Source organism: Euprymna scolopes, chromosome 22 (assembly GCF_053919585.1).
Source record: "Euprymna scolopes isolate OS-2025 chromosome 22, ASM5391958v1, whole genome shotgun sequence".
In the NCBI taxonomy this organism is placed as follows: domain Eukaryota; kingdom Metazoa; phylum Mollusca; class Cephalopoda; order Sepiida; family Sepiolidae; genus Euprymna; species Euprymna scolopes.
In genome coordinates this window covers 110,806,886-110,828,208 of record NC_136503.1, presented here as the reverse complement: position 1 = coordinate 110,828,208, position 21,323 = coordinate 110,806,886, and the positions used below count along the sequence as shown (strand labels likewise).

At 35.9% G+C, this 21,323-nt stretch overlaps 1 protein-coding gene across 8 annotated transcripts in view; it reads left to right on the top strand.

Annotated features, from left to right (window-relative positions):
* LOC145243641 (ras GTPase-activating protein-binding protein 2-like) overlaps nt 1-21,323 on the top strand; it is a 70,275-nt gene that overhangs the window by 4,944 nt on the left and 44,008 nt on the right. The gene's annotated exons all lie outside the window — the stretch shown is intronic.

The following is a 21,323-nucleotide window of genomic DNA, read 5'->3' as shown; positions in this document are numbered from 1 at the left end:
GAACCTTTTTTAAAAATCTTAATGAAAATGTATTTTATGTAAAAAAATAAATAAAATAAAATAAAATTAACTTTCATAAAATAGTTTTAAGGTACTAAAAAAAATGACCGGATTTTTTTATTTTTAATGAAAAAGCATTAAAACTAATATTTTTTTTTTTTTTTTTTTTTTCCTCGGGAACATTACAAAATGTGAGAAATTTTACAATTATAAGCAAGCCCCCTCATTCGCTGATTTGGCGACCCCACCGTTTTTTAGACCAATCGAATTGGTTGATGCTTTAACTGCCAGATGCGCTTGGCGAGCCTTTCAACGCCTTTTCTCTTTTCAGGTAGCTTCAGATGGATATGAGGCATTTGGGTGCCTCTACCTTTGGTCTCCTTAAAACTTTTTTTTTAAAGCCTAAATGATTAGGGGTTCTCCTAGTTATCGACCTGTCATGACTTCCTTCAAATGAACATTATGAACTCTAATATCTGAAGGCATCATACCAATCCCCTTCAGATGGCTGCAATTAATCCAATCTTTAAACAGTGCTGTACTCGAATACAAGTTGAAGGTAAAAGAACTTTTGAGGTTGTTACCAGCTCTATTCAGAGGCAAATCAGACATTTCCTTTTTTGCAATGAAGAATAAAATTTGTATCAGATTTTAGAGAAATGCTTTGTGGTAATTCCCCCACCCCCACTGTTTTGGAGCAGAAAACAGGTGAGATAATATATCTTACACTGTTTTATTATTGCAAGAAGGAAATGCCCGATTTGCCTGTGATAGAGCTTGTAACAACTTCGAAAGATAAAAGTCCTTTATCTTCATCAGCAACTATTTTCCGGCTACAGTACTGTTCAGTGTGATTAATTGCAGTCATCTGAAGAGGTTGGTATGTGCCTTCTGATGAAAGGATTCAATTTTCGACTTGTCGACATTACAGAAATTCAGTTAATGTTCATTTGAAGGAAAAGTCATAACTTTTGGGCTTCAAAAAAAGTCTTAAGGAGATGAAGGGTAGAGGTGCCCAAATGACTCCTATTCATAGTTGAGTTCCATGTTCCTTTGTTGGCTGCATGTCTGAAGCTACCTGAAAAGAAACGTTAAAAGGCCCGCCAAGCTCATCATCGCTGGCAGTTAAAACATCGACCAATTCGATTGGTCTAAACAAAGACAATGAGAGGCTTGCTTATAATTGCAGAATTACTTACAGAAAAAAGCGCTTAAAATTCGTGTTGATGAAATCGGTATAATTTAAAGAAATTAATTTTGCTAAAGATTATCATTAAATTAAGCATTGCTTTTATTCAGTATTTTCAAACAAAAAAAAATAACTAGCAGGACCTGTAGAAATTCCACAGGGGGACTCATATGTAATACATTGTTGGCATTCTGTAGGTGTTCAGTGTAAATGGGAGGGGGGGGGCACTAATTTTATTTTATTTTATTTTTTTTTTTGCTGCAAAAAATTCTAAGCTAGCATGAACGGCCAGCAAAACCTGGTCGTAAAGTACACTTAAATATATTTTAATTCTTGCAGATTTCATATATTATAATATTCTATCGATTTAAAAAAATTTTTTTATATATATATATATATATATATAATTGCAATTTCAAGAATAAAAATATTTATGACTTTGATGCATTTGCTTAGAAACACAAATACTTATGAAAATATATATATATATGTGTATAACTTGAGTTCCTTCAGCCATAATCGAAACCAAAACTTATGAAGAATTCTTGGTAAGATTATTTATGACAAGAAATGAAAGTTCATAACCATTAAATGACCCGGATGTAAGCGTAACGCGCTATCATATTAATAGATTACCTTTTAGAGGAAGTGGTTTCAATCTGCCAGAGTTAATGCCAACCACTTACCAAGTGTTGTAATTGTTTCCAGGTGTTGGATGTCGCTGTCACAGTGGCGAGGAGCAGTAGATGAAAGGCATCAGCCTTATTTGCTGCTTGAATGCAGGGGTGGGGGTTTGTAAAGGGGGGAATCTACCATATGTGAATATTTTTATTCAAATTAACTGACGTGTTGGGATGAACAATCAACTGAAATGTGGTTGCACTTGTTGACATTGAAAGACATTCTGTAGGTTTGACTATTTTCAGAATTGAGGGAAGCCTTTGCAGATCTCATTCACTTTTAGCAGCAATGATTTTGATGTCATTGGCAAAAATGAAATGTTTCTGGGAGATGCTCTCGTGTACATCATTGACAAACACAAAGAACCAGTACCAAACCTTAGGACATTTCTAACTGCATTAGAAACTTCATTCGGCGCCATTGACTTGCACATGAAAGGTATGGACAGCAAGGAAGTCTCCTATCCACTTATGTGCTTAAAGGCCATATGCTGCAGAAGCCTGAATCCATGACCTTTGCAAAGTGAAGTGACTACCTTCATAACTAGTTAAGTAGGGTCTTTTCAGTATGAATTCATGCTGGACTTGAAAGGTTGCTGCTGTGGTTAGGATGGGACATGGTTGACATGAAGAGTTTCAAAGACTTTGCAGATGACAGAAGTGAGTGAGATTAGCTTGTTGCTATTTGAATCCTTCCAACCCTCTTGAAGATGAACAAGTAGTTGCTGTGTCACCAGTCTGAAAGGATAGGTGAATGAGTTGAGCACAGGACCCAATGATAGGTGTAGTGATTGGAAGTTTTTTTGTTTTTTTTTTATCATGGGATTTATTCCTGCTAAGTTATCAAAAAACTTGGTGAATGTAGTCTACTAAGATAATTCCATAGGGAATTTCAGCAGCCTTGGTCGTTTATTGTAGAATCTTATAAAAAGATATCAAATAATATTGCATTGCTGGTTGATTTTGTCTGCATTAAAACCTCTTTCGTCTTCAATTTGCTTATTTAAAATGATTGTGGATTTAAACATGAAGAACTGCTTCGGATTATATGAAACGTTTTGTGATTTAAGGATTTTTTTTTTTTTTTTTAATCTAATTTTTCTATGACTAAAACAAATATCATTTAACTATCTTAGCAACTTTAGAAACTATATAGTTTTTATCATTTGATATGCAAATCTAACTGGCTAATCAAATTAATTAAAACTCCACCAGATTACTGTTGGTGGCTGGTCCCATTGTTTTTGGTGTCTTGCTGGAGCCTTGAATGCGTAAAGTATGCCAATCAAGAGAAGTGGATCATTTTAATGTGGACATGGAATTTATTGAATCCAGATCAGTCCATTATAGATGGATGTGGTTAGAAATGTTTCAAGCTGTCAATCACATAAAGGTTTTCACAAATGTTCACTGTCAATTGTCCGAAAGATGATCTCTTCTGGTGTTTGCTCTACATGGGCAGTGTGTTCCTCTTTGAACTTTTTGGGTACTTCAAACACGGTGCAGTCTGTTTGAGCAGATTACAAAATGCATCCTCTTGGCAGAGCCATGAATTTACCAGTTGCAATCCCATGCAGCAGAATAAACAAAACCAAAACGGTCACTTTTAGGCCCTGGTGGTGATTTGTAATGCCTTAAGATTCTATTGGCTGAACAGTGTGTGACTTGGAACACTTCACATCTGCTGGGTCGTAGATTAAGAGACAATCTGATCAATCAGACGGTCACATATCTATCCCTTCAACTATATTATTCAATCAAATTCTTCTAAAAATCGAGACCTTACATTTCCTTATTTTCCTCCGAAATAGATACTAAAAGGTAGTGGCTGAGGATCAATTGTGTTAATGCTGTAAATTCCACCAAACCATTCTAGGAGTAATGTTGTTTAAGAATATAAACTACTTATTTGACAAGTTCATTCTGCAATCAATAACATAGATGGTTAAGATGCCATAAAAGAAATCTGTCCAAAATGCCTTTTCTTTTTCAGTGAGTTGCATTTTTATATAAACACTTCAAACATATTCACCTGTTCAAACAAATGTTAACATTTCAGCAGGCAAAGTCTTAAATTTATTTTAAACCTACTGATTTATTTTTAAAATTGTTTCCATGGCAATGATGATAGCCTTGCCCTCTCTGGAAAAAAAAAAAAAAACCTGATGAAAGTTTTTTTCTAATATACGCTTGACTGAGCCATGATTTCTTAAAAGCAAAGGAAATTTAAATCCTAATATTTAGTTTTTCATGAAAAACTGGAGATCATTTCTATGCCAGATGTAACTTAACACTTGAGTGATTTTATATATATATATATATATATATATATATGAGAGAGAGAAACAAATATTTAATTTTTGTGTATTTAAAAGTAATAAAATCCAGCTAATATTAATTTTATGGGAGTCCAAAAGTACAGCTCTGAAATAGTTTTAAACTATTGCATGTAGCCCTTTTCTTAATTCAAGAAGGTAAACCAACTGGGTTTTTTTTTTTTTTTTTATTTTATTTTTATTTTTAACTAGAACAAGTTGGAGAGCTACGAAGACGACACTAAAAACGAGGAACATTTTGTGTTACATAGCTTATTTTTCTAATCTCGATACACTTTTGCTAGGAATTTAACGATGCGTCTCTGCTTTTGAAACAATCATGACAAGGGTTGCTTTCTTAGTCTCGTGCTGTTAATATCTGCAACAGATGAAACTTTAATTTTAATTTGCAAGCCTCTCTGATCCATTGTGGTAGAAAAATAGGTTTTGAACGTCCTTTGATAAACTCAATTCGAAAATTTTGATGTTTTTGGCATTCTATCACTTTTTTCTGTTTTAAAATTGAATACTGATTTCATTAAGTTATAAAAACAAGCCTCTTTTCCTCAAAGTATCTAAATCATAACGACTACATTACTAGTGTAAGGTTTCTATTTTTAAATAGTATACATACTTTGAAGGCCATGTTCCATGAAAAAGTGAAGTATTTAACTTATTTTTCAATATTTATATTGAGATTCTATTAATAGTGTAAGATGTCAACAAGAAATAGGGTTGAATTGCCATTTTATTTTCATAATTTGCTGGAAATGAAGTAAGAATGTCTAATACCCCTCATCCGATTTTATTTCTAAAATTAAAACTAATTTTTTTGCATTTTTATGCAATAATAAAAACTAGGTTAACTAAATCAGATTCAAAAGAATTATGGAGATTATTTTTTTTGGTAACCGTTACCCTCTTTGAAAAAAAAATTTTGATTGACTCATTTGATTTCATATAGGCAAGAATTTTTCTGTAATGAATTTGATTTTGAAAGTCATTTAAATCCATAATATTCTGCTGTAAAGTTTTTAATTCAAGTAAAATAAAAATTACAATGATAGATGGTTGTTTGTAGGCATCAGATTGGATTTTATATGGATCTGATTTTCTCTTTGTGAATCTACTCTTTCCGTTCATTTAATAATTGAGTTATCTACATAAGCATGAATTGTCGGCCAAAAAGCAATTTTAGAAAATTAACTCCTTTTGTTTTCATGTGGAAAATATCTTAATCTTATCAGTGCTGTGGATTCTGTAACCTAAATTTTCCATTTGCAAAATTTAAATTTAGTTCTGGCCTAAGAAATTTTTGTTCCACAAGTAATTGGTGTTTTTTGTGCATTTTTTTATATCCATCTATATATTCAAGTCAATTTATTCTGGTTCTTGAATCTAATGAATGGTTATAAGAACATTTTGTGGTTAAAATTCCCAATTTCATTGGCTTCTGAGTAAACGAGCAAGTTAAAATAACAAGTTCACTTTTTTCACTTGATTTGAAATTTAATTTCATAGCTATGATAACCTTGCCCTCTCTGAAAAATCAGACTTATTTGCTTAACTGAGCCGTGTGCAGGAAGAATTGATTCTTAGATAAAGAAAATTTCAATGTTAGAAATAAAATGAAAACCCATGGCAAAGTTTTTGTCTACATTTTTATACAATATATATAGCTTTAAATAGCATTAGATTTACACTCTCTAAAGAAAGTTAACAAGTTTTATGTAAATAAATATTAGTGATAAATTTTTGTCTGGAGAGGAGGGATGGCTTTCAGGTTATTAATCTTAACTTTTTTTTTATCCCTTGGATCATTAGTTTAAATCAATATACAAATCTTACAATAATTCTGATCTTTTCATATGTTGATCTAATTGAAATTTCATGTCCTTATTAATTTGAATATTTCTTAGTTCTGGACAAATTGAAATGATTATTTCTTTTCTCCAAAATGTAAATTCAAAATCTACTTGTAATTCCATTTTATATTCCACTTAATTTTTATGGCCATGATGAATATCTTGCCCTCTCTGAAAATCTTGATGAAAGGTTTTTATTATATACGCTTGACTGAGCCATTTCTTTCATTCAAGAGTTAATTCTCAGATGTAGAATTAGAAATTTAATGGTTATAGAATTTAGATGTTAAATTTCGAAATTAAAATGCATTCTTTTAGTCTAATATGAAATTTATATTCCCACATTTTTAAAAATTAGTGGAGTATTTTCTTGACTCAAATAACTTGAAATAAAATACACATCAAGTGTGCTTGAAAGCCAAATCACAAAGTAGTACTAGGAAAACCAATATTTTACTTGTTTGAAATTTATAGCAAATATATTTCAGAGATATACTCCATCTTCAGTGTGTTTTTTCTTGCCATGGTGTAAAGTTGGAGGAAAAAGAAAGAAAACAACATACTGAAATATTTATAAATTTCAAACAAGTAAAATATTGGTTCATTTTCCTAATACTACGTTGTGATTTGGCTTTCAATCGCACTTGATGCATATTTTATTCAAATTAAAATGTTTCTATATGAACTCACACACTTCACGTCAAATAACTTTAGTTGAAATCAATTTTTAGATTGTACGATCGATTCTAATTTGGTTTAATGGTTAAGCAATTTGAATTATGTAAATAATTTAATTTTGTATTCAAATTAGTTTTTATGGCTATGATGATTATCTTGCCCTCTCTGAAAATCTTGATGAAAGGTTTTTATATACGCTTGACTGAGCCATGATTACTTAAGTTATCAGGGTTAGAAAATTTCAATTTAGAAATAGATCTAATAATTACTACTTGTTCCAATCTGATCGAATTCAGATTTCATGTGAACCTATGTAATTCACTGGATACTGATGGTGGTAGCCCTGGCTCTTAAGCTTCAATATTGTGTTCTTGTACAGAATTTCCTCTGTATTCAAAACAAATAAAAAAAATCTGTAATGTAGCATATTGCAAAAATCATAAATTGATCAAGTAGTTATATTCTTTTAAATAAGATAATGCCTTTTTTGTATCCCCCCCCCCCCACATTTAAAAAAAATGTCTGCCATCATGGTGAGACATGTAAATAGGAAAGATTGAAAATATTTTTATAATTTAACTTTTATGTGTGTAGATATACTTATTTATTCATTGCTTTTGTATGCAACTCCGCCCCCCCAATGTCAAATCAGTTATGCATAGAAAGTGTTGTCGAATCAGTTGTGCATAGAAAGTGTTGTCGAATCAGTTGTGCATAGAAAGTGTTGTCGAATCAGTTGTGCATAGAAAGTGTTGTCGAATCAGTTGTGCATAGAAAGTGTTGTCGAATCAGTTGTGCATAGAAAGTGTTGTCGAATCAGTTGTGCATAGAAAGTGTTGTCGAATCAGTTGTGCATAGAAAGTGTTGTCGAATCAGTTGTGCATAGAAAGTGTTGTCGAATCAGTTGTGCATAGAAAGTGTTGTCGAATCAGTTGTGCATAGAAAGTGTTGTCGAATCAGTTGTGCATAGAAAGTGTTGTCGAATCAGTTGTGCATAGAAAGTGTTGTCGAATCAGTTGTGCATAGAAAGTGTTGTCGAATCAGTTGTGCATAGAAAGTGTTAAGCATAAATTTCTATTAATTTGGATTAATTGCATGTGGCTCTGAGGAACGCATCGTTTAACATAAATGGCATGTTCATTTTAAATGGACTTGTAATTTAATTTTTATTATAAACTAGCGGGGGGTGGGATACCTGGCGTTGCCCAGGTCTTTGTAGGTGTGTGTGTTTTTGGGTAAATGAAAAGAAAAATTGTTGACCAGGTGTTTGTTTAAAAAAAAAAAAAAAAAAAAAACGAAGCTTTGCCGTGCAGTTGAAAAAATAATAAAGTGTTAAAAAAAAAAAAAAAAACGTGCGACGTTTAACGGCAGGTGCCCATTTTTAACAAGTTAATGACATCAACTTTGAGTGCGGGACAGTGTTTTATTTACCGTGAGTCTGTTTGCTTTTTTTTTTTTTTTTTTTTTTTTTTTTTTTTTTTTTTTATACGAAAAAGCTTAATGCACATGCAGTGATCGAAAATTGTTGAATATTTATCTTTTCAAAGTCGGGCAAATTAAATAGATAGGCACCCCTGGTTTTTAACTCGTAGATATTATTTAGGCGCGATATAAAAAGTTTTAAGAAGTTGGGAGGCGACTGATCGCTTCTCAGAAAGAAGCCTTTCTTGGACATACACGAAAGTGCGTGCGCACACACACACACACATTTTTGCTTTTATATTTATAGGCTAGCGTGGGGTACCCGGCGTTGCCCGGATGTTTGGAGGTGTGTGTGGAAACTCCGGGTGTGTGGGGGGGGTTTAAAAAATGTTTTGGTAGGTAAGAATCGAACCCGAACTGTTGAGGCAAAGTTGTAAATTAAAATGTGAAAAAAAAAAAGTGCGACGTTAACCATTGCCCCACTGCGAGATGCAAACAGAAACACGTTTGAATTTATTTAATTACTTGGATTTGGCAGGTGCCCGTTTCAATGAGTTAATGAGGTCAAGTTTGACTGCGGGATAGTATGATAGTATTTCATTTACTGCTGAACACTTATGTTATAGGAAAAAGACTAACCCACATGCGGCGAGCGACAAATGTTGAATATTTGTCTTCCATAAATCGAGCAAATTAAATAGACAGGTGAGCTTCGTTGTTAACTGTGGGATATTACGATTTATGTGATATAAAAAGTTTTAAAAAGTTGTGAACTGACCGACTGCTTCTCTGAAAAAAGCCTTCTGTAGACAAACAGAAAAAGCGAACATGCATACATACATACATTTTCACTTTTATATTTATAGATTATTTTCATGGCTATGATGATTACCTTGCCCTCTCTGAAAATTTTGACGAAAGATTTCTTAAATTATACGCTTAACTTAATGGAGAGTAGAAAACGCATTGTGGATGCGTTATCGGCAGCTCCTGTTACTCTCGCTTCTTCTTATTTGTCCCTCAGTCCTCATTTTTTAAATGAGTGATTTTTCTGACAAAGGGAGAAGAAAAAGCTGTTTTCTAGGTTGGCAGTATTTTTACGCGAACAGTTGGCAGAGTTGGTGGAAATTTTCTGTTTCTATGTCTATCCTTGTAGCCATGTCACTAGTAAGGGTGCTGGAGGTAAACGTTTTGTCTGGGCTGACGTTATCCGCCTGATAGTCAGGGACCCGAACCTTGGATTAACCACTAAGGAGGCTGTCCTATCAGCAGGTGCAAAGTGCTGGGGCTGCTGTATTGCCATTTGGTGAATGGAATCTGGACCATGCAGTAGCTTCTGGTGGGGCCTCTCGATGCCATACTAGTGGGTAATTGTTACGGCTTTACCTTATCATGTGGTACAAAAAAAAAAAAAATTCTTCGTTTCTTTTTCTCTCTTAGTTTCCCCTCTCTGTCCTGCTCTAAGTAAATCTGTCGACCTAGTCCACAAATTCCAAAATTTCATCATGACAAGTTTCAAGAAAAAATACACGATTAAACCCGGTTCTCCAACTTCCAACGTAGACCCCTACTACCATGTCTCCTTCTCCAACATCAGGGGTCTACGTTCTAACCTTCCAGAGGTTGAAACCCAATTACAGGAGACTAAACCAGACCTTTTATTTTTAAGTGAAACTGGCATTGGACAGGCTATTTCCCTTGATGAGTTTGCAATTACAGGATACTCTAACTTAACTTCTAAATCTGACCCCCAAGATCGCCATGGGCATGGAATATGTGCCTATATTAAAGATAGCTTTCCATGTGGGAGGGACATCTCCAGGGAAGATCCTAACTTACCTTATATGTGCTTCCGGGTTGCTTTAGCTCACACTACTGCATTTATATTTACTCTCTATCGCCCCCACAACAGCGGAGTTACTATCTTTCAAAGCATATCTGAGAAAATTGACCAAGTCCTTTCTACTTATCCTTCAGCTAACATTCACGTATGTGGAGACTTCAATGTTCACAACGTCGAATGGTTGACCCACTCAAACAAGACCGATGATGAGGGGAGGTTCTGTCATGATTTCTCCATTGCCTATGACCTCACTCAGATTGTTCAGGAACCTACCCGTGTGCCCGATAATGACGGCCAGTATGCGAGCCTACTAGACCTTTTTCTCACAACTTGCCCTGAACTATGTTCAGTTTCTGTTCTGTCGCCTCTTGGATCTTCCGACCACTCTGTTGTATCAATTAAGATAAAAATGAAATGTAATAAGTCCCCAGACGTACCTCTTCATCGTACAGTATATCGATACACTGAGGCTGACTGGGATAGCTTCCGTACATTTATATCTGATCTACCTCTGCATTCCATGTTTAAAAAGGATGTGTCCTCTATAGTATTAGACCTAACTGAATGGTTAATTGTAGGTATTGACCATTTCATACCCTCTAAAAAATTTCAGCAAAAACCTAACAGCCAGCCATGGTTCTCTCCAGAATGTGCTGCTGCCATTGCGCACAGAAATCACTTTTTCCACTGCTTCAAACGTAATAGATGTATGGAAACTAAAGCCGTTTTCAGGACTGCCAGCAACCATTGTAAGAAAGTAATAAGGAACGCAAGAGAGTTGTATGCTCAATCTGTTAAGTCCAAAGTAGCTGAGCAGCGGCTTGGTTCCCACCAGTTTTGGCAAATAGCAAACAGAATCCTGAACAGAAGCGTGTGCTCCATCCCAACTATTATCAATGGATCTGAGGTAATCTCGTCAGCATCAGACAAAGCCAAACTCTTTGTCAAGAACTTTGCAGCTAATTCTACCCTTTGCGACCAAGACCGCCAACCCCCAATATTTCCTCTTGTATCAGAAAACACGCTATGTGATATACGTATATCTGTACGTGATGTTGCCAAGCTAATCAAAAACCTTGATTCCAGTAAAGCAACTGGCCCTGATGGTATTCCAATTATAGTACTCAAAAAACTTCAACCTGAACTAGCGCCCATACTTACAAAACTGTTTAAACGTTGTCTTAAGGAGAATAGTTTCCCATCTCCCTGGAAAATCTCATCAGTATGCCCTGTATTTAAGAATTCAGGTGATCGCTCATCCCCCTCTCAGTACAGGCCAATAAGTCTCCTGTGCGTCATGAGTAAGTTGCTAGAATCTGTATTAAATACAGAAGTAATCAAACATCTCAACAAAAATAACCTTCTTAGTGACACTCAATATGGTTTCCGTTCTGCTAGATCTACAGCAGATGTCCTTACAGTTATATCGCATAGGATTAGCAAATCTCTCGACGGTGGCAATCTTTCTAGGGCAATTGCTCTTGACATATCTAAAGCCTTTGATAGGGTATGGCATAAAGGTTTACTTCATAAGATCGCTAGCTATGGTATAGCTGGAAAAGTCTTCTCAATTATTAAATCATTTCTTTCTGATAGATTCATAAGAGTAGTAGTTGAGGGGCAAAAATCAGAAGCTCACAATATTAATGCCGGTGTCCCTCAGGGATCCATCCTGGGCCCAACTCTTTTCCTGATCTACATTAATGATCTTCCAAATCATATCCTTACATCATTTGTAGACATTTATGCTGACGACACTACCATTTATGGTACCACATCTAAGACAGTAAACGAGCAAGTTCTCTCCAATTCTCTCTCCTCTGATCTTGAGCACGTAGTACAATGGGGAAAGGAGTGGCTGGTTACTTTTAATGCATCTAAAACCAAGCTTCTCTCTTTACATCATCAACATTCTAATCCACATTTGTCATCAATTGAAATGAATGGCTCTCGTCTTCAGGAGGCCTCAAGTTTTGACAAGCTTCTGGGCTTGACCATTACTCCTGATCTTAAATGGAACACGTATATCAAATCTGTTGCCAAGGCCGCTGGAAAAATGGTGGGATCTTTCTATCGATCCAGTAGATATCTCACTGCTGATGCTATTCTCTATCTATATAAGAGCCAGGTACGTCCAAGGATGGAATACTGTTGCCACATCTGGGCAGGAGCTGCTAGAAAGAACTTGTCCTGCCTTGATAGAGTTCAAAATAGACTTCGTAGCCTCGTAGGAGATGTCCTTTTCTCCTCCTTGCAACCTCTATCTCACAGAAGAGATGTTGCGAGTTTGTCTCTGATGTATCGTTATTTTCATGGAAAGTGTTCAACTGAGCTTCAATCTATGGTCCCCCCTCGCCAAACTTTCACAAGAAACACTCGTCTAGCTGTAAACACTATCAATAATTTCCCCCACTCTTTATCTGTGCCTAAACCTAAACGTAGATTCCATGAACAAAGCTTCTTTCTTAGAACTGCACGCCTGTGGAATTGTCTTCCGTTTTCCTGCTTTCCGGCTGACTACAATATGGTTTTGTTCAAGTCTAAAGTAAATAAGTTCTTGATGAGCCGTTCCATATAAGTTATTAAATTTACCAAATTTTCATTACTAATGATTACTATATTGACCAACTTCTACTGTACACTCTTTAACCCTTATCCTTGAGTGGCCTCTGGGCCTTGATAATGTGGTGATGCCTTTGTAAAAAAAAAAAAAAAAAAAAAAAAAAAAACTGAGCCATGATTGATGCTTTAAAAGCAAAGTTATTCTCAGATGTAGGAAATTTAAATCCATAGTATATTTTCTGCTCCAATATAAGCTTCTTTAACCTATTTATTTATACCCCCCCCCCCATTAAGCCATGGTCATGAAACCGTTAACAATAGACAGAGGCTACAAAACTAATTAGGGGATGCATAAAATTTTGGAACATCAAGGTAGTTAGCTAATACAGAACTCAGAAAATGTGATGTTAGATTCGTGCAAAAATGACATTTTTGCACGAATCTAATACATATTCATTCACAGTTCTGAGGCAGCATGTTCAAGACTGCAGAACACAATGCGAAAGGAGATAGCTGGTACATCATTGAGCAAACACTGGTGATTATGCAGTGGATCTAATGTGAATGTATATCGTGCAGGTCTTTATTCCTCTTTCTTTCCTTTCAAATCCTTATCACTTCCATGCTTTTTGTAACCGTCTCTGCTGCCTTAACTGTTCTACATCTATTAACCAAAGCACTCAAACTCGTTCTTTCAGTGTGATCAAACCAATGAAACCCCTTGTTCTGCACACACTTCTCTGCATTCTCCAAATGAGGTCATCAGATCTGTCTGTCTCTAAGACTTGCATTATGTGTCTATTATATCATTCTCCTATTTCTCTCCATGCAACACATGTCCTCATCACTCTGCACACGCGTCGGCAGTAACACTCACTGCTTGTTGGTAATGACAAATTTCTTGAAGTTAGTACATTCAAAAAGTTATCAATGATTTTAAATCAATTTGTAAATAATTCCATTTTTATTCTTTAAATTGTTTTCATGGCCATGATGATAGCCTTGCCCTCTCTGAAGATTTTGACGAAACATTTTTATTATACGCTTAACTGAGCCATGATTGAATTGAAAGATAGAAAAATCAAATCCATTATAAATGTATATGCTGAGCTATTAAAGAAGTTTTCTTGTGAACTTTTATGCTCATGAGGAAGCATGTCTTTGAAATGATTTTGCAAGTAACTTTTCGAGGCGGATAAACACCTATTAATATCTAAAAGTAGCTTAATATTAAAAAAAATCTATCAATGACATTGGGGAGGGGGTAATGTAGTTAGGAAATGTTTCTAGGCTCCAGCTATCTAAAGAAGTCATGTTATCATTTTCTTTTTTTATTTATTTTTTTTTTTTACTTAAAATTCATTTGAAATTTAATTAACTGTAACTTAACTACAGATAAGTGTTTTACTTTTAATACCGTAGTACATTTTTTAACGTATGTACATGTCACAGTTTCCAGATTAGAAATTATTTGATTGGGAGATCCTATTTATTAAAAAGGATAGGTGTTAATGTACTACGAACATTAAATTAATATATAGATATGCTAATTTAATGTTCATATGTTATCACTTTTTTTTTTTTTTTTTTTTTTTTTTTTTTTTCTCTTTCTAATACGATCTCCACATGTAAAAAAAAAAAAAAAAGTCGCTTTTGGGCCGTATGTGAAACTAAAATATACCTTCTTGGTCCTCTGGCTAGGATCCAAGGGTAGTATCTGTTCTGTCTGGAGATGATATAATGATATTGTAGGGTTTCTGTCCTGGGTATCCATACAATGGAAATATGCCACAGACTCCTATAAGGATATTGTAGATAAACCATACTTTAGTTTTAACAAAAGCTCTACAATATCAGTCTCCATTCACACTCAACGTCCACAGAATGGTCAACAGCAATATATTAGATATGAAAGATATGCTGTTGTGGAATTTCCACAGGTCTTGCTACTAATTATGAATAATATAAAATTAAAGGGACTAGTCTACGTTATTCATATTTGGATTCGTCAAACTTGGGAATCTGGGCGGAATTTTGAACAGAACCCTTTGTTTCACGGAATTAGCCTACTCTGTCTGGATAGAGATCCTAAGTAAATCACAGTTGTATTTTTTGATCGCCTACACTGAGACTTGAACCTTATTTCAGAATATCACATTTACAATTTTTCCAAGTACTCTAGCCATTGCACCACTGGTCCTTGTGGACAATTCTAGTAAGAATTTTGGGAGTCTTAAACCTATTTTATTTCTAGTTGTAAATACTATTTACTACATATAATTAAAAAATAATCACTTAGTAAAAGTGATTCTCTTGAAGGTTCAATTCTCAGTGTGGGCAACCCAAAAATACAATTGTGAATTAGTCAGGACCTCTATTCAGTTATGGTTAATGGAACAAAAGCATGAGTAAATAAAGGGTGCCATTCAAAATTCCATCCAGATTCCCAAGTTCGACAAACCGTTCAAAGTTTGACAAGTTACGCCTGAAGGTCTTCAGTTCTGTTGACCGAAATGTGAAAATGAAACTCAAGATGAGAACAGTCTGGAGAATGCAATTACGTACATCTGAGATGTATAAACAAAGTTCAATCTCCATGGTATATGAAATTATTTTTTTTTTCAAAATGTTATTAAAGAAGCTTAGAATCACTCTACAGAAGGTTGTCATGGTGTGTAGAATTTGACATGACTTTCTAAAAAGCTGATGAAATATTTCTATAAATATGCGTACCTGAGCTTTCAATTGAGTTTTTCATTTATGAAATATAAATCATGGATTTTTTTCTCCCACAAAGGAGTTATCACTTATCAAGGCCCAGAGGCCACTTGAGGATAAGGATTGAGTGTACAGTGATCAAGTATTGGAAATTTGGTAAATTGGATTACGGGAATGGCACATCAAAAATTTGTTCACATAGGACTTGAGGACAACCATATTGTAGTCAGTTGGAAAGCAAGAAAATGGAACAGTTTCACAGGCATGCTGTTCAAAGAAAAGCTTTGTTCATGGAATCTGCGTTTTGGTTTAGGTGCAGATAAAGGGTGGTGGGGAATTATTGATAGTGGTTTCAACTAGACGAGTGTTTTTCATGAAAGTCAGGACAGGAGAGAACCATACATTGGCGCTCAGATAAGCACTTGCCATGAAAATAACAATAAAGCAGAAACAGGCTTGCAACCTCTCTTCTGTTGGAAAGAGGTTGCAGGGAAGAGAAAATGGCATCTCCCACTAGGCTACAAAGTCTATTTAAAACTCTGGCAAGGCAGGATAATCTGCTTCTAGTGGCTCCTGACCAGATGTGTCAACAGGACTCCATCCTTAGAGAATTGCATCAACAGTGAGATATAGAGCGGTAGAATGATCCCACCATTTTCCCAGCCGCCCTGGCAACAAATTTGATGTACGTGTTCCATCTCAGATGAAGAGTAAAGGTCAGACCCAGCAGCTTGTCAAAACATGGAGCCTCCCTAAAACGAGAGCCATTCATTTTGATTGATGCCAGATGGGGATCAGTGTTGATGATGTAAAGGTAGACGCTTGGTCTTAGATGCATTAAAAGTAACCAGCCACCTCTCTCTCCATTATACCACGTGATCAAGATCAGGAGAGAGAATCGGAGAACTTGGTCATTTACGGCTAAAGATGGTTGTTGTCAGCATAAATGTCCACAAATGATCTTAGGATGTGATTTGGGAGATCATTGATGTAGATCAAGAAGAGGGTTGGACCCCTGAGGGACTCCAGCATTAATACTGTGAGCTTCTGATTTTTGCCCATCAAACCACTACTCTTATGGACATTTCAGAGAAATGATTTAATAATTGAAGACATTTCCATGTATATTGTAGCTAGAGATTTTGTGGAGTAGACCTTTATCCTATACCCTATCAAAAGCCTTTGATATGTCAAGGGCAATTGCCCTAGAAAGGAAGCCTCCATCGAGATTCCCTAATCTTATATAACTAAGCACATCTGCTGTAGATGTAGCAAAACGGAAGCTATATGGCATGTCATTGAGGTTATTTTTGCTGAGGTGGTTGACTACTTCTGTATTTAACAAAATTCTAGCAACTTACTAATGATATATAGGAGACTGATTGTATTTAGGGAGATGAGTGATTAACTAAATTTTTAAATATGGGACATACTGATGTTTTCCACGGTATTGGGAAGCATTTCTCCTCACGAAAATACTGAACTTTGTAAGTATGGGAGCTAGTTCTGGTTGAAGCTTTTTGAGCACTATAATAGGAATGCCGTCGAGGCCAGTTGCTTTAAAAGTTTTTGCAAAGAGTTGGCTTTGTTTGATACTCACGAGATTACCTCAGGTCCATTGACGATGGTTGGAATTTCTACTCCGGACCCTGTTTGTTATTTGCTAAAATTGGTGGGAACCAAGCTGCTGTTCAGTTACTTGACGTACTGAGCATACAACTCTCGCATTCTTTATTACTCTTTTACAGTGGTTGCTGGCAGTCTTGAAGGCAGCTTTAGTCTCAGTACATCTATTATGATGAAAATAGTGATTTCTGCGCGCAATGGCAGCAGCACATTCTAAAGAGAACCACGGCTTGCTGTTCGATTTTTGTTGGAATTATTTGGAGGGTGTGAAGCGGTCTAAATCTACAATTAACCATTCTGTTAAGTTTGATACTATGGAGGATACATTCTTTTTAAACATGGAACAAAAGAGTAGATCTGATGTGAATGTACAAAAGCTACCCTAGTCAATCATAGAGTATCGATGTACTGTACGATGTAGAGGTATATTCGAGCACTTATTACATTTTATTAATATCTTAACAGACAACCAAGTGATTGGAAGATCCTAGTGTGAACAGAATGGAAAACATAGCTCAAGACAAGTTGTGAGAAAAAGGTCTAGGAGACTTCTGACCATCAGTGTTAGACACACAGGTGGGTTTGTGAACAATCTAGGTCATAACAAATAGAGAAATAGTGACAGAACCTCTCGTCATCTGTCTTGTTTGAGTGGGCTAACCATTCTGCGTTGTGAACATTGAAGTCTCCAGAGACATGAATGTTAACTGTAGGACAGACAGGATATGATTAATTTTCGCAGATATGCTTTTAAAGATAGTAACTCTGCTGTTATGGGGGACGATAGAGGGCAAATATAAGCGCAGTAGTGTAAGCAAGTGCAATCTGAAAGCACATACAGGGCAATTTAGGGTATTTTCTGGAGATGTCCCGACCACATGGGATGCCATCTCTAAGGTAGGCACATGTTCCATACCCTTGTCGAACTTGGGGGTCAGATTTAGGTGTTATATTAGAATATCCTTTAATTACGAATTCATCCAGGGAAATAGTGTGTCCAGTGCCAATTTCCCTTAGTAAGAATAGGTTTGGTTTGGTTTGGTATCCTGTAGTTGGATTTCTACCTCATGATGGTTGAAATGTAGACCCCTGATGTTGGACACATGGTAGTGGGGGCTACATTGGAAGTTGGAGTTATGGTTTAATCATGTATTTTTTCTGGAGACTTCATGGAGTTTTAGAATTTGTGGAATAGGTTGACAGAGGAAAGTAAGGAAGATATAAATTTTTTTTTTTTTTTTTTTTTTTTTTTTTTTTTTTTTTTGTATACTATAATGTAAGGCTGCTAATATGGCATCAAGAAGCCCCACCAGAAGCTACTGCGTAGTCCATTCACCAAATGGCAATACAGCAGCTCCAATATTTTGCACCTGCTGATAGGATGGCCTTCTTTGTGGTTAGTCAGGGACCCAAACCATAGACTATCAGGCAGATAACGTCAGCCCAGAAAAACATTCACCTCCAGCACTCTTATTAGTGATATGGTTATAAGGATAGAAACTAGTCTTTTTTTTTTTTTTTTTTTTTTGCTACCAATCTGGCAATGGATGAGTGCTTATCGAATGGCAGGGTGGGGAGCGGTGGACACTCTTGGTCGACTTAAAACTTGCTGCAAAAACTGATTTTATTTGCGGTTATCCCAGCTAATGAATCATCGTCTAGTCTGTCGTACCCTAGTTCATCCTGATTGGATAATAATCTATTCCCCCCCCCCCCATCAAAATAAGGTAATTTTCCATCGACAATGGTTTTCACTGACCATCGTCTCATGCACCTGGGAACTTATACTTACCCTAGAGGTCAGCTTGAGGCCAAACATCTAATATCTCCAAATAATCATGTTTCATAGAAGTATTTGATATTTTCAACTTATTTTTCCTTTTACAAAGGAAATGTATTTTACATTGGTGACCACGCCATCTCCCTTTCCAACTAGCAAGGTGATGTGTTTTCCGGACCTGCCATTAAAATAAAAAAGGCTTTAATTCCTTTTGCTGGCCCTTTTTGGGGGGCAAATTTTCAACCATAACTCCCATTTAGCTCTCTGTAATCCCTCATTTGGTGTAATCTCTTACCGTGGCTGGTTAGGTGACATTGGAGTGGTAGAATGATCCAACCATTTTCCTGGCTATCTTGGTAACGTATTTAATGTATGTGTCCCATATCACGAGTGAAGGTTGGTCCAAGAAACTTGTCAAAACATGCTGCTTTCCCAAAACGAGAGCCATCCATTTCAATTAAGGTCATTTGGGGATCAGTGTTGATGATGGAAAAATAGAAGCTTGGTTTTAGATGCATTAAAATTAAGCTGCCACCTTTTTCCCCTCATTGCACCATATGCTCATGGTCAGAAGAGAATCGGAAAGATCTTGAGTCGGACAACCGTTAAAGTGTTGCTAAAGATGGTATTGTCATCTGCATAGATGTTTATGAATGATCTATGTGATTTGGAAGATCAGGAAGAGTTGGACCCAGAGTAGAATAAGGTTACAGAGAGTAAAACCCTGACGGATGCCAGTGTTGATATTATGAGCTTTTTTTTTTTTTTGCCCATTGACGACTACTCTTATAAATCTATCAGAGAGAAATAATTTAATAATTGAGGACATTTCCAGCTAATCCGTAGCTGGAAATCCTGTGAAGTAGACCTTTATGCCATACCTTATCCTTATGTCTTTGATATGTCTAGTGCAATTGCTCTAGAAACGAAGCCCTTGTTACAGGATTCACTAATCCTATGTGATATTAGTTATCACATCCACAGTCAGTAAATCTAGCGGAATGGAAACCATATTGCATGTCACTGAGTAGATTATTTTTTGTTGACGACTTCTCTATCACAGATTTCACCAACTCAGGACGCACAGGAAACTGATTAATCTGTGTTGAGAGGCAAATGACATATCTCCACAGAGTTTTTAAATACAGGACAGACTGAAGTTTTCCAGGGTGTTGGGAAGCATTTCTCTATACGGCAACGTTGAAATAGCTTTGTAAGTATGGGAGTTTGTTCCAGTTGACACTTTGAGTACCATGCTGTCAGGATCAGTTGCTTTACTGGAATCAGTTTTTAATGAGCTTGGACTCTCCCCCCCTCCCCCACACACACATATATATATATAGTTACCTTGCATAGTGTTTTCCGTCCCAAGGAAATATGGGATGATGGCAACCCTGATTTCAAAGAATAGAATTTGCTGCAAAGTTCTTAGCAAAGAACAAAATTACCACAGATCCATTGATGATGAGTGGGATAGAGGATTCTTCTGTTCAGAACCCTGTCCGTTATTCGACAAATTCATGGGAACCAAGCTGCTGCTTAGCTACTTCAAACTTGATGAACTATCTTGTGTTCTTTACTCTTTTTCAATGGTTGCTGGCTGTTCTAAAGGCAGCTTTAGTTTGAGAACCTCTTTCGGTGAAAGCAATGGAAATTTTCTGTGCACAATGGCAGCAGCACATTCTGGAGTGAACCACATCTGGCTGTTAGGTTTTGGAGCGTATGAAACAGTCTATACCGAAATTTAATCAGTCAGGTCTGATAATATTGAGGACACATTCTTTTTAAACATAGAACGCAGATTTATATCCAATATAAATTATGGAAAGGTACATCTGAGGAGTTATTACATTTTATTTTAATCTTAAATGAGTGATCGGAGGATCCCAACGGAGACAGAACGGAGGGATGAACACAGTTCTGGGCAAGTTGTTAAAATAAAAAAAAAGGTCTAGGAGACTTGCATATTATTTGCCAATGACGGGCACATCATGAGTGGGTTCGTTAACAATCTTTGTTATGTCATAAGGGATAGAGAAATCATGATGGAACCTTCCCCGGATCCTCTTGTTTGAATGGCTAGACCTTCAATATTGTGGACATTAAAGTTCCTAAACATGTAAATGTTAGCTGAGGGATGGCAGATACTCTCAATGATAGTAACTTTGCTGTTGTGGGGGCGATAGAAGGCAAATATAAATGTGGTGCTGTAAGTGCTACTAAAAAGCACATATAGGGCAATCTACAATCTCTGGAGAGGTCCCTACATCACGGAAAGCTATCTCTAATGTCAACACATTTCCCATGATTATCTTGTGGTTAGATTTTGATAAGATTGAATATGCTTTAATTGCAAACTCATTTAGAGAAATATTCAGTCCAATACTAGTTTTGCACAGGAAAATATTAGTTTATTTATTTTTTTATACAGCAATATGAAAAACAATGTCTAACTTTGATATACATAATGGTCATAAACTGTCTTTTAGTCTCGTTTTACGATTTGGGGTGCCTTATTAAAAACATGCACCTATTTACTGTTCTTATCCGAAATTGCTATGGGCGTTTCTCCCCTTTTCTTTTTTCTGTTTTTAATTATTTATGAGACTGGCTGCAGACTACCAAACAGTCACCCGGAACCTTTT